General features: G+C 36.8%; 1 pseudogene; it reads left to right on the top strand.

Annotated features, from left to right (window-relative positions):
• Window positions 1-4,548: 4,548 nt before the first annotated feature.
• Window positions 4,549-5,679, top strand: LOC113915171 (annotated as a pseudogene).
• The last annotated feature ends 5,854 nt before the right edge of the window (window positions 5,680-11,533 follow it).

Here is an 11,533-nt window from a genome sequence, read left to right as displayed (position 1 = left end):
TAACATAACAAAAAATATTTAAAGTAAAAAAATAAAAAAAATTTAAATGAGATGAATAAATAAATAAATAAATAAATACCCCCCTCCCCCCACACACAGACAAAAAGAATCAAGGGAAGTGAGACCAAGTAGGCTCCAAGGCTGTACTTACATAATGTTGACACATGGTGGGGCTGTTCATCATATCTTGGGGGAGGAATTTCCACTGAAATCACCTTTGAAGCCTTTGATTATTAATGGGAGGAATGGAAAAGGCAAATTTTTTCTTGACCATTGGGGTGTAGAGGTATAGTAAAGAAGCATTCTTTACTGGGAAGCATTCTTTACTGGGAATGTAGAATTAAGGAGGGATTGGAAAGCCTTAATTGTAAGGGTCCCATGGGTTGCATTCGGGAATTACTACCTCTAAGATCATGAAGAAATCTCCATTTACCTGATTTTTTTGGAATACAAATATGGGGGTATTCCAAGAACTATTGGAAGGTTCAATATGGCCTAAGGCCAATTGTTTATTTACTAAGTTTTCAATTTGTGGTACTTTTTCCCCTTTTAAGGGCCATTGCTTTACCTACACTGGTGGTCCTTCTTTCCAAGTTATCTTGTGTGGGGCGATTTTAGCAATGGCCATTAGGATAAATTTGTCTGTAATGAAAGGTTCCATTGAAAAAGTAGGTCTCTACCCCAAAGAGACTTTGGGAGATCTAGAATGAAAAGTCAGATGATTTCTTGATGACCTTCGTTATCCTCTCAAACTATGGGGGATTGCACTTTTTAATGGGACATTTTTTCCTCCTATCCCCATAATAATTTGTGTGGTTCTTTTCAGGAGGATATCTTTTGGGCAATCTGGTGATCTTATAACTGTAACATCTGCCTGTGTCTATTAGACCTGTTAGATATTTATGCGCTAGTTTAATTTGCATAGTAGGTTTAGACTCTCAAATTGTTAAAGCCCAGAAAACATTCATGATTAGTGTTCCCAAATCTTTTATCTCCTCTTTGTTGCATTGTGGTCGCAGGGACCCAATAGGGAAGAAGTAATAATTGAGCTATTTTAGTTCCTGCAGGGATCTCATGATAACTAGATGTTAACATAATTTTAATTTCCTCAGTATAGTCTGAATCAATCACACCTGGCAGGACAAAATGCCCTTTAAAGAGGTGTTGGATCTGCCCAATAATAGACCAACTTTGTCAGGGGGAATGGGGTCATACGTATTAGTTTCTCCTGTTTTGACTTCACCCACCACGTTTAATAAAATGTCTGTCGTTAAAGTTAGATCGAGCTCAGCATTCCCAGAGTGTCGCTATAAGGTTTAAGACTCGGAGGGGTTGAGAAAGGGATTTGTGGCAGCGTTGGGAATCCATTCTTTGGCATGGATGTTCCAGGCTTGAGTTGGTGGGTTCCTGTTTTAGTTCGTGGCATGGGACCCAGCACCCCTGCTCAAGTTTCCCTTAATCAGGTTGCCTTGTACTTCTAATTTGGATCTACATTGATTAGCCCAATGAAAACCCTTTTGGCATCGGTGGCATTTTTGAGTAGGTTTCTTTTGTTCTTTATTTTGACATTGTTTCTGTAAGTGTCCTTCTTTGCCACACTTGAAACATTTTTGAGGCGTTAAAGCTGATGCCAATAGAATACCAGTCCCCACTTTTGGACAAGCTTTTATCATTTCTGCTGTGTTAGGGTTTTGCCCTCTTAAGGGAGCTAAAACCTTTTGACAGTCTTGGTTGGCATTTTCATAAGGTTCAGTAGCCACTTGATGAATGGTGGCAAAAGATCCTGTTCATCAGGCAAATGACTCCATGACTTAACAGCAGCAGTGGCTATGTGGGGGAATACTGGCGGTCCATATTAATTTGGGTTTGTATATTAAGATAGGGGTCTTCTCCCAGTAACATCTCTATTCCTATAGGGACTCCATTGTTAAGGTTGTCCATGGCAGTATTTTGAGCAGCCTCTTTAAATACTTATAGCCATAGGGAATATTGGACAATGTCAAGGACAGTTTTAACCAAAGTTCTCAAATCCCCGGGGGCATTTCATATCCTCCTCTTATACCTTCTATAATACCCTTTGTGAAAGTACTAGTAAGCTCATTTTCTCTAATGCTTTGTCTCAGCTCTTTAAATATTGCAAAAGGAAGATGATCATGCCAGGGCATCTGGCCTTGAGCTCGAATAATAGGGAAGGCCATATTAAATCCTGCTAGGTGTTACCCCTCTTGTAACATTCGTTCATAATTCTAGGATCTGATTGCGATCCTTCCTAGACACCAGAGAACCCTGTGGACATTCCTCCGACTCTCTCTCTCCTGCTGACCCCAAGTTACCAATTATCTCATTAGAAAGAGTTTGTATACATGTCTGCACCCGTTTTTGCAACTGCCACCTGAGGATTATGTTCCCAGATCACTTGACTCTGATAGCCAACGGTGTTTCCATTCAGCAATGCCACAGAATTTTAAAATAATTTCAAGTATCTTTTCCAAACATAATAGTGAAACTAGAAATCAAAAAGAAGAAAAAAACTGGAAAAGTCACAAATATGTAGAGATTAAACAACATGTTCTTGAACATACAGGTTAAAGAGGAAACCAGAAATGACCTCAAAAAATATCTTGAGACATAAATGAAAACACAACATATCAGAAGTTAGGGAATGCAGCAAAAACAATTCTTAGTGGGAAAATACAGTGATAAATGCTACCATGAAGGAAAACAAAAAACAAAAAACAAAGCTCTCAAATAAACAGCCTAACTTTACACCTCAAGGAACTGGAAAAGAAAAACAAACTAAGCCCAAAGTTAGTACAAGGAAGGAACTAACAAAGATCACAGCTGAAATAAGTGAAAGAGACACTACAAAGAAAATAAATAAGATAAATCAGACTAAGAGATAGTTTTCTGGAAAGATAACTAAAACAGACACATCTTTAGCTAGAGTTAGCAAGACTTTCATTATAACTGAAAGAAGATACATTTCAATCGATAGCACACAAATTAAAGAATCATAAGATGCTACCATGAATAATTATATGCCAACAATTTGGACATTCTAAAAGAAACAAATACTGACCAAGACTGAATCAATCAAAAATAGAAAATCTGAATAGACCAATTGCTTTTCAGGAGATTAAATGAGTAATCTAAAACCTCCTCAAAAAGAAAATTCAGGACCAGATGTCTTCATTGGTGAATTCTAAAACACTTTAAGACGTATGGAGCACTGGGTGTTATACGCAAACAATGAATCATGGAACACTACATCAGAAACTAATGATGTAATGTATGGTGATTAACATAACATAATAAAAAAAATAAGAGAGAATGAAGCAAAAAACAAAACAAAACATAGACCGTGGCATTCCCTAAAGCCTCCTCCATGTACAAATGCATGTATGATCTATATGAGTTGAAATAATTTGCAAAACCTCTTTATTTCCTCTTCTCTCTGTCACCAATTCATCCAATCACTTAAAATATTTACCAACTAATATTAAATTATACAATACTTGTGCCAGACTTGGTGCTAGGGCTGCAAGATATACAGAAATCAACCAAGGCCAGTTATTATTTCTAAGGAGTTTACGGTGTAGTAAAAGATACATATCTGAATGAAAGAAAAATAATTCAAGAACAAGTGTGCTAAGTATATGGATGTTATAGTCATAAATTAATTGAAATCCTGTTGGATAATATGTGGTTTTAAGAATGGCATCAAATGTGATTCATGAAAACAAAGCATTAAATATAACAGTTGAAGAATGGTTATACTTCTAAGTGGGAAGGGGAGAGAGATTGTTTCTGAAGCGAAAGAATCAGAATAAAAATAATTAATAATAAATAATGATTAACAAATAATCATTTATTTAATAAATTTATGAATTTAATAAATTAAAATGAATAATAATTGAGATAAAATAATTAAATAAAGGGTCTACTTAAATTTCATTAGAAGTCTGGAGGAAGATCGTGTAGACACAGGATAGCAATGAATCATATTACCAAAAATCATTTTACCTTCCTAAAGATGATCCATGTGATGCAAGTGCAAAGAATTTAAAATCAGCCTTTGCTAAAATTGTTGCAATAGTCACAGGGGAAAATACAGAGCTAGAAATATAATTAATCACATGTTTGTGCACTACAGAAGTGTGAGGGCAGAGGCGTGAGAGACTTCAGTCCCAAATGACACTAAATAAAAACAAAATGCAATCTGTCTATGGTGTTCAGCTACCAGGGACAAGCACAGAAAGACTTGCTCATCACAGGTAGCTTTCCAAGTCACCAAATTTAAAGAATGATGAACAAAAACCTTCCATGTGAAAAAATGAGGAGTCAAATATTTAGAAAATTGTAAATTAATATTTTTTTACTTACTTCCTTTGGGTAATGATCTGCAATCTAGTGGCAGAAAATGTATATTTCTTATAAAGTAGGGTGTTTTGGAATCATCTTCATTAGCAAATGTACAGTTTTATGTAGTTATACCTAAACCATTTCTTGATCATTTCTGTAGCATTTTAGAAGAATCAAGAAAAATGGATGGAAAAAAATTGCTCTTTTGTGAATGAATTCCTTCTCTTGGGAGTTAGCGATGACCCTGGAGTTAAAGTGACTCTATTTATCACATTTCTAATTTTCCTTTCTTTTTTTTTTAAAGATTTTATTTATTTATTCATGAGAGACAGAGGGAGAGAGAGAGAGAGAAGCAGAGGGAGAAGCAGGCTCCAAGGAGCAGGGAGCCCGATGCAGGACCCGATCCCAGGACCCTGGGATCATGACCTGAGCCGAAGGCAGATGCTTAACCATCTGAGCCACCCAGGCGCCCACATTTCTAATTTTCTATCTCATCATTCTTGTTGCAAACCTCGGGATGATCATTTTAATTAGAATGGATTCCCACCTTCACACACCCATGTATTTCTTCCTCAGCCACCTCTCCTTCAGTGACCTCTGTTATTCTACAGCAGTTGGACCCAAGATGCTGGTAGGCTTCATAGCCAAGAACAAGTCAATTCCCTTCTATGGCTGTGCTCTGCAATGGTTGGTGTTCTCTACCTTTGTAGATTCTGAGTGTCTACTTCTGGCAGTGATGGCCTTTGATGGGTACAAGGCCATTAGTAACCCCTTGCTCTATACAGTCAGCATGTCCAGCAGAGTGTGCTCCTTGCTCATGGCTGGGGTTTACATGGTGGGAATTGTGGATGCTTCAGTAAATATGATACTAACATTCAGTTATGTTTCTGTGGGTCGAATGTGATTAACCATTTTTTCTGTGATGTTCCACCTCTCCTCTTGTTTTCCTCAGATACACAAGTTAATGAGTTAGTGATATTCACCATTTTTGGCTTCATTGAACTGATTACTCTTTCAGGGCTTTTTGTGTCTTACTGCTACATCATCCTAGCAGTGATAAAGATCAACTCTGCGGAAGGGAGGTTCAAAGCTTTCTCCACCTGCACCTCCCACTGAACTGCTGTTGTGATTTTCCAGGGAACTCTGCTCTTTATGTATTTCTGGCCAAGTTCTTCCCACTCTCTTGATCAAGACAAAATGACCTCATTGTTTTACACCCTTGTGATTCCTATGCTAAACCCTCTGATTTATAGCCTATGGAATAACGATGTGAAAGAGGCCCTGAAAATACTTAAAAATAAAAAGTGGTTTCATTGAAAACTTATATGTGCATAATTTTCTCCCAATCTTACACTATAATTTATAAAAATTAAAATTGTTTTTACTAATGTGGTGTGATCCAAGAAATATTTATAATATGTTTCAGCCCTACCCAAATGTGTTATTCCCTAAGTGCTCCGTGGTTCATTTTATGTCTTGACTTTGTACTGGTACTCTTTAATTGAAAATTTCTGGACTCCTAGTTTGCCTAATATTTGTTTCCTCAATCTTTCATTTATGAATGAAATGAATTTTCTAAATGTTATTGAGACTTTTCTCAGTACCTCTTCCACTTTGCATTTCATAGCGAATCCAGTAGTTTTACGCTAATGAATCTCATCATCTAATGGAAGTGACAAATATTAATTAATCATTCAAATTATTTATATAAACTGAAATTAGGCCATAAAATAAAAAGACTGAGGCCTCTAAAACCATGCATAATGTTCAAATATAGTGAAGAACATTGAAAAGTGCTTCTGGTAATGGAGATAATCTGGCATCTAACAGGTAAGTAGGGATCAGCTGAGGATACATGTAGGTAGAGAAAGCATTCTATGCTGATGGATCAGCAACAAGACCATATCATTTCTATGGAATTTAAAGACAACCAGTGTGGCTGGATTATAGTGCTACAATTCACAACCCATCACTTCCTCTATTGGTCTTCCTTCCCTCCAGCACTTGTTTTTTTAATTTAATTTAATTTTATTATGTTATGTTAATCACCATACATTACATCATTAGTTTTGATGTAGTGTTCCATGATTCATTGTTTGTGTATAACACCCAGTGCTCCATTCAATACGTGCCCTCCTTAATACCCATCACCAGGCTAACCCATCCCCCCATCACCCTCCCCTCTAGAACCCTCAGTTTGTTTCTCAGAGTCCATCGTCTCTCATGGTTCATCTCCCCCTCTTATTTCCCCCCCTTCATTTTTCCCGTATGTCTCCATTTTAAATAAGTCATGCTTAATATTTGCAAAACTGTCCACTCTTCATCTTAGTGTGCTAATTTTGCATTAGTTGTTTATTTTATGCATTAATTTAATTATTCTAAGAACCATGAGTTTTTAGTATACACCTTTTGCACTATAGGTGTCTTGCGTTTCATGGTGATTCCAGTAGTTTATATTCCAATGAATTCCATAATGTATTAAAAATAAGTAAAATTAATTAAATAGTCTTACAACTATTCATGAGAAACTCTAAATCTCTCTGAAGTGAAAAGGCAAGAAACTCTAAGTTCAAGCAAAATGTCTACCTGTAGAATGCGGAGAAGAAAAGATTCCTTGAAATTCTGTTTCAGATCTAAATGGTGAAGAGGGATACAATGGGGATGGGAGGAAAACAGGAATCCATAGGGAGAAGCTGGAATTACAGATCCTGAGGTGGATAAGACAATGTCTTCTTAGAGGTGATGTAGTTGTAAGGGAGCAAAACTTTCCCTTCTTCCCTTCCTGGTTCTTTGGCTGATCTAATAATTAAATTAATATAAGCTAGATTAACAGAAGAAAAACAAATTCAACTTCTTATGTACAGGATCTCAAAAAAATATGAAACTCAAATAAGTGGCCAAATAAGGTATCTGTTATATTTTTTAGACAAAGAAGCAATACATTTGTGAAGAATTGACATGACAGAGAGGCATGGTCTCAGGACCAAACTTTACTTCTAAGTAAAGAAGTAACAGAGTTTGTTTATACAGCATTCGTAGCCTTCAACTCCCTCTTTGGGGATGAGGAGGTCTCTCTTTCTCCTGGTGCAGGAAGAGTACCCTTCACATAGGAAATTTATTTCCTGCCTTCAGAAAAACAAAGGCGGCTCAGAGTGTCTTTCTTGCACCTGCTATTCCTTAAGTAAATTTGATTTTAAATAATCAATGGCTCAGACGCCTGAGGGGGTCTGCCTGTTAAACATCCAACCTTTGCTTTCCACTCAGGTCATGATATCAGGTTCAGGGGATCAAGCCCCAAGACAGCTCCATGCTCAGTAGGGAGTCTGCTTCTCTCCCTCTCCCTCTGCCCATACCCCCCCACTGCCTTTGTGCACGCACACACTCTCTCTCTAAGATAAACAAATACATCTTTTTAAAAGATTTTATTTATTTATTTGACAGAGAGAGACACAGCAAAAGAGGGAACACAAGCAGGGAGAGTGGGAGAGGGAGAAGCAGGCTTCCCACTGAGCAGGGAGTCCGACGCAGGGCTTGATCCCAGGACCCTGGGATTATGACTTGAGCCGAAGGCAGATGCTTAATGACTGAGCCACCCAGGCATCCCTAAATAAATAAATCTTAAAAGAATAAAATAAAATAATCAATAGCCAAAGTGGTATATTTTGGGGTGGTGTATTCTGCTCCCCTTCAACATCCAACAAGAGAAGGATAAAAGTGCAAAGTGGAGGGTCCTGGCAAAGTACATCCTTATGTTGAAATTCAACTCAGTCACTTTCACTTGTCTCTTCTTTCCTTCTTTTGCCTTCTCAGTCTTGGTTAAATGCTCATCTCTGTGGTTTATAAATAATACTCTCCTCAAGGCATCACTGTACCTATGGCTCAGTTGATTTGACCATTGTCTCCAATATAAGACCATGAACATTCTTTATTGGAGGTTGAGTATCAATTCTTATCAATCATTCTTATCAGTTCCTTTATCTAGTCTGGAACACAAAATGGAAAAACAAATAATAAAAACCACACACTTGATAACATTTTTGAATGTTCATTAGATATTTGTCAAAACGTAATTAAATGAGGGTATAATGTATGTCTTGTGTGTGTATGTGTGTATGTATATATATAATTTAATAGCTTTTAAGAAAATGCATAAAAATGATTGTGGCTACTAAAGTAATAAACCTATAAAGATACTTATATTAATAACATGGGAAGTAAAAAAAAATTGCTATGTTACTTCTCATAAGAAAGATTAGCAAGAAAATATGGTACAAGTAGAGACTCTTAAAACATTTTTCCCCAAAAACACCTTCCCCATAGATTTTTTTTTCACTGCCATATTTTTCCCACAATCTGTCATAGTTTCCCACAAATACCACCTGCAAAAGCAGAGGAAACTTTTGAGGTTTGCTTCTGAAATTCCTGCTCAAGTTTTCTGATGTCAACCACTGGAAGCCGGCTTGTTGAGAAAGCATGGATATGGTTGTGTGTTTGCAAGATCACGGAAGACTCAATGACATTCTTTTTTTTTTTAAGATTTTATTTATTTATTTGAGATAGAGCTAGAATGAGAGAGAGAGCACAAGCAGGGGGAGCGGCAGGCAGAGGGAGAAGCAGGTTCTCCACCGAGCAGGGAGCCTGATGAGGGCTCAATCCCAGGACCCCGGGATCACAATCCGAGCTGAAGGCTGATGCTCAACTGACTGAGCCACCCAGGTGCCCCGACTCAATGACATTCTTAAGTATCTATTAGATTGTACCCCTTAAGTAATTATAATTGTCCTTGGTGAAATAATTTCAGAAGGAATTCCAGAAGCAAACCTCAAAAGTCTCCTCTGCTTTTGCGGGTGGTATTTGTGGGAAACTATGACAGATTGTGGGAAAAATATGGCGGTGAAAAAAAAATCTATGGAGAAGGTGTTTTTGGGGAAAAATGTTTTAAGAGTCTCTACTTGTACCATATTTTCTTGCTAATCTTTCTTATGAGAAGCAACATAGCAAAAGCCATTTTTTGAAATGTATTAAAGTCTAAACAAAGCAGAGTCTCAGTGGATCAGAGGCTTCTAATTCAGAAGTTGTAAATATGCCATCGTCCTTCCATATGACATAGGACAGTAATATCATGTAAAGACTGATTTGATCTGCATATTGGCCTCTTCAATCACATCTAATGAGTCTGAACTGATGAGAAGGAAATCATAAACCAATTAAATGAGATATCTTAAGCTCAATGAATGTATGTCTAAAAATGGAAGAAACCAATTTAATTAATTGTAGGCTTCATCTCCCTGAATTATGTAATTAGAGAGTAAAAAATCACTCACTGGGAATGTTGACTAGTAGACTCATGACTTAAATAGGAACTTGGGGCAGATGGCCTGAACTAACCCTTCCATATGGGATGCTACAGAAATAGGAAAAATATTAAAAGACTTTGGTGTATTCTAGCTCATTTACTTCCTTCCTCACCAGTTGCCTTCCACTCTCTGTGTAGCTACATCACAAGGTTCTCACATAGCCACCAGGGACTGATGAGAGAATCATTATCCAGTATTATATTACAAATGACTATTGATATAATAGGCATGTTTCTGTATCTGGACTCCTTTCCTTCAGCCTTGCACTGGAATCCCTAAGGATAAAAATGACATAGTGATGGTAGATTTGGGCATTTGTACAACATAGTGAGCAGGTAGATGCATACTAGTGGTAGGCTGTCCAGCACCATGTGTTAGAATACAACAGTGGTAAAGCTCAATAACCCAGTAAGTGGGTGCTCCTGTGTGAAAGCCAGAGTCAGCAACTTTAAACCTCTTTGGACATTCCTTTCCAGAAATATGCTGTGAACCTGACATCGAATACAACTCGAAATCACTGTGGTGTTTAACAACTCGCTCTTCCTCACTAGACCTCAACCCTCACTCTGGAAAGAGGATTTATCTCATTTCTAGTTGCCATAATCCATCTCCCTATACCTGTTATTCTTCTGCTGTGTAAAACTATCTGCAGTATTGGAAATATTTTAAAAAAAAAGGTAAGTAAATAAACCAAACAAGTGGCTTTCTCTTCATACAAAAGAATGGTATTATGTCTCAAGGCTGATTTGACATGAATGGCAATGATATTGGCTAGAAAGTAAGAGCAGTAGAAGGCTGAGTCCTTGTAAACACAGCTTCTTTCCTGACCTCCTATTCCGCATTCAGGATCAAACAGACACTTCACCGAAATGATGATACACCATTATTAGTATTCAGGTAGTTAAAAATTAAAACCTCAGTGTTGTACCTTGACCCACCTAAAGAATGGCCAAAATGAAAATGATTCAAGATCTTAATTAACATCAAGTACTTGTGTGGATATGAAACAATAATAGCTCTCAGACATCGACAACAGAGATCAGAACTGATGCACAAACTTGGAAAACTGTGTGGCAGGATCTACTACAGTTGTCCCCAATATTCTATCCCTACCTCTACATCCAATACAAATGAGTGACTATGGACATCCCAAGCTTGTACAAAAATGTAGCATTATTTAGAAATTGACAATAACATAAGGTATGTTTGTTCATTGGGATACCACACAGTGAAGAGAGTGAATAAACGATCACCAGGTGCAACAACATAAGGGAATCATATACATAACAATGAGTGTAAGACATACAAGGTTACCAACCAAATGATTTCACTTCAATATATGAAAAAAATACTAAACTATCATATTGGACATCAATTGGTATTAAGTCTGATAGTCTCTGAATGCTGTTATGTTCGTGGTTTGGTCTAGGTTATGTGTGCAGGGATGTTTTTATTTCTGAAAATTCACTAGCTATTTTTTAAATAATACACATACACACAACTTCAAAATTCATTCTAAAATTAAGATATTTACTACCAGATTATAGACAGCTGCAGGATTTCATATTAATTTTTAAAATCTCTAGCAGTTTATATGTTTTCAAGATATTTCTGTAAAATTAATAAAGCATGCAACCTTTAGAAAATATTTCATTAAATAATTGTCCTATATGTTACTAAACATGAGTTGCTTGCTTATAGAATAGAGATGTTAGCAACCTATAACTCCTGATTTTCTTGTTTCCTTGTGATAAGAAGATTTAGTGAACTTGGTACCAGTATAATGCACAGAACTTATTCTTAACAGCCCATGA

Source organism: Zalophus californianus, chromosome 11, assembly GCF_009762305.2.
Source record: "Zalophus californianus isolate mZalCal1 chromosome 11, mZalCal1.pri.v2, whole genome shotgun sequence".
Classification (NCBI taxonomy): domain Eukaryota; kingdom Metazoa; phylum Chordata; class Mammalia; order Carnivora; family Otariidae; genus Zalophus; species Zalophus californianus.
The sequence above is the reverse complement of the archived record's forward strand: the minus strand, read 5'-3'. Positions and strand labels throughout refer to the sequence as shown.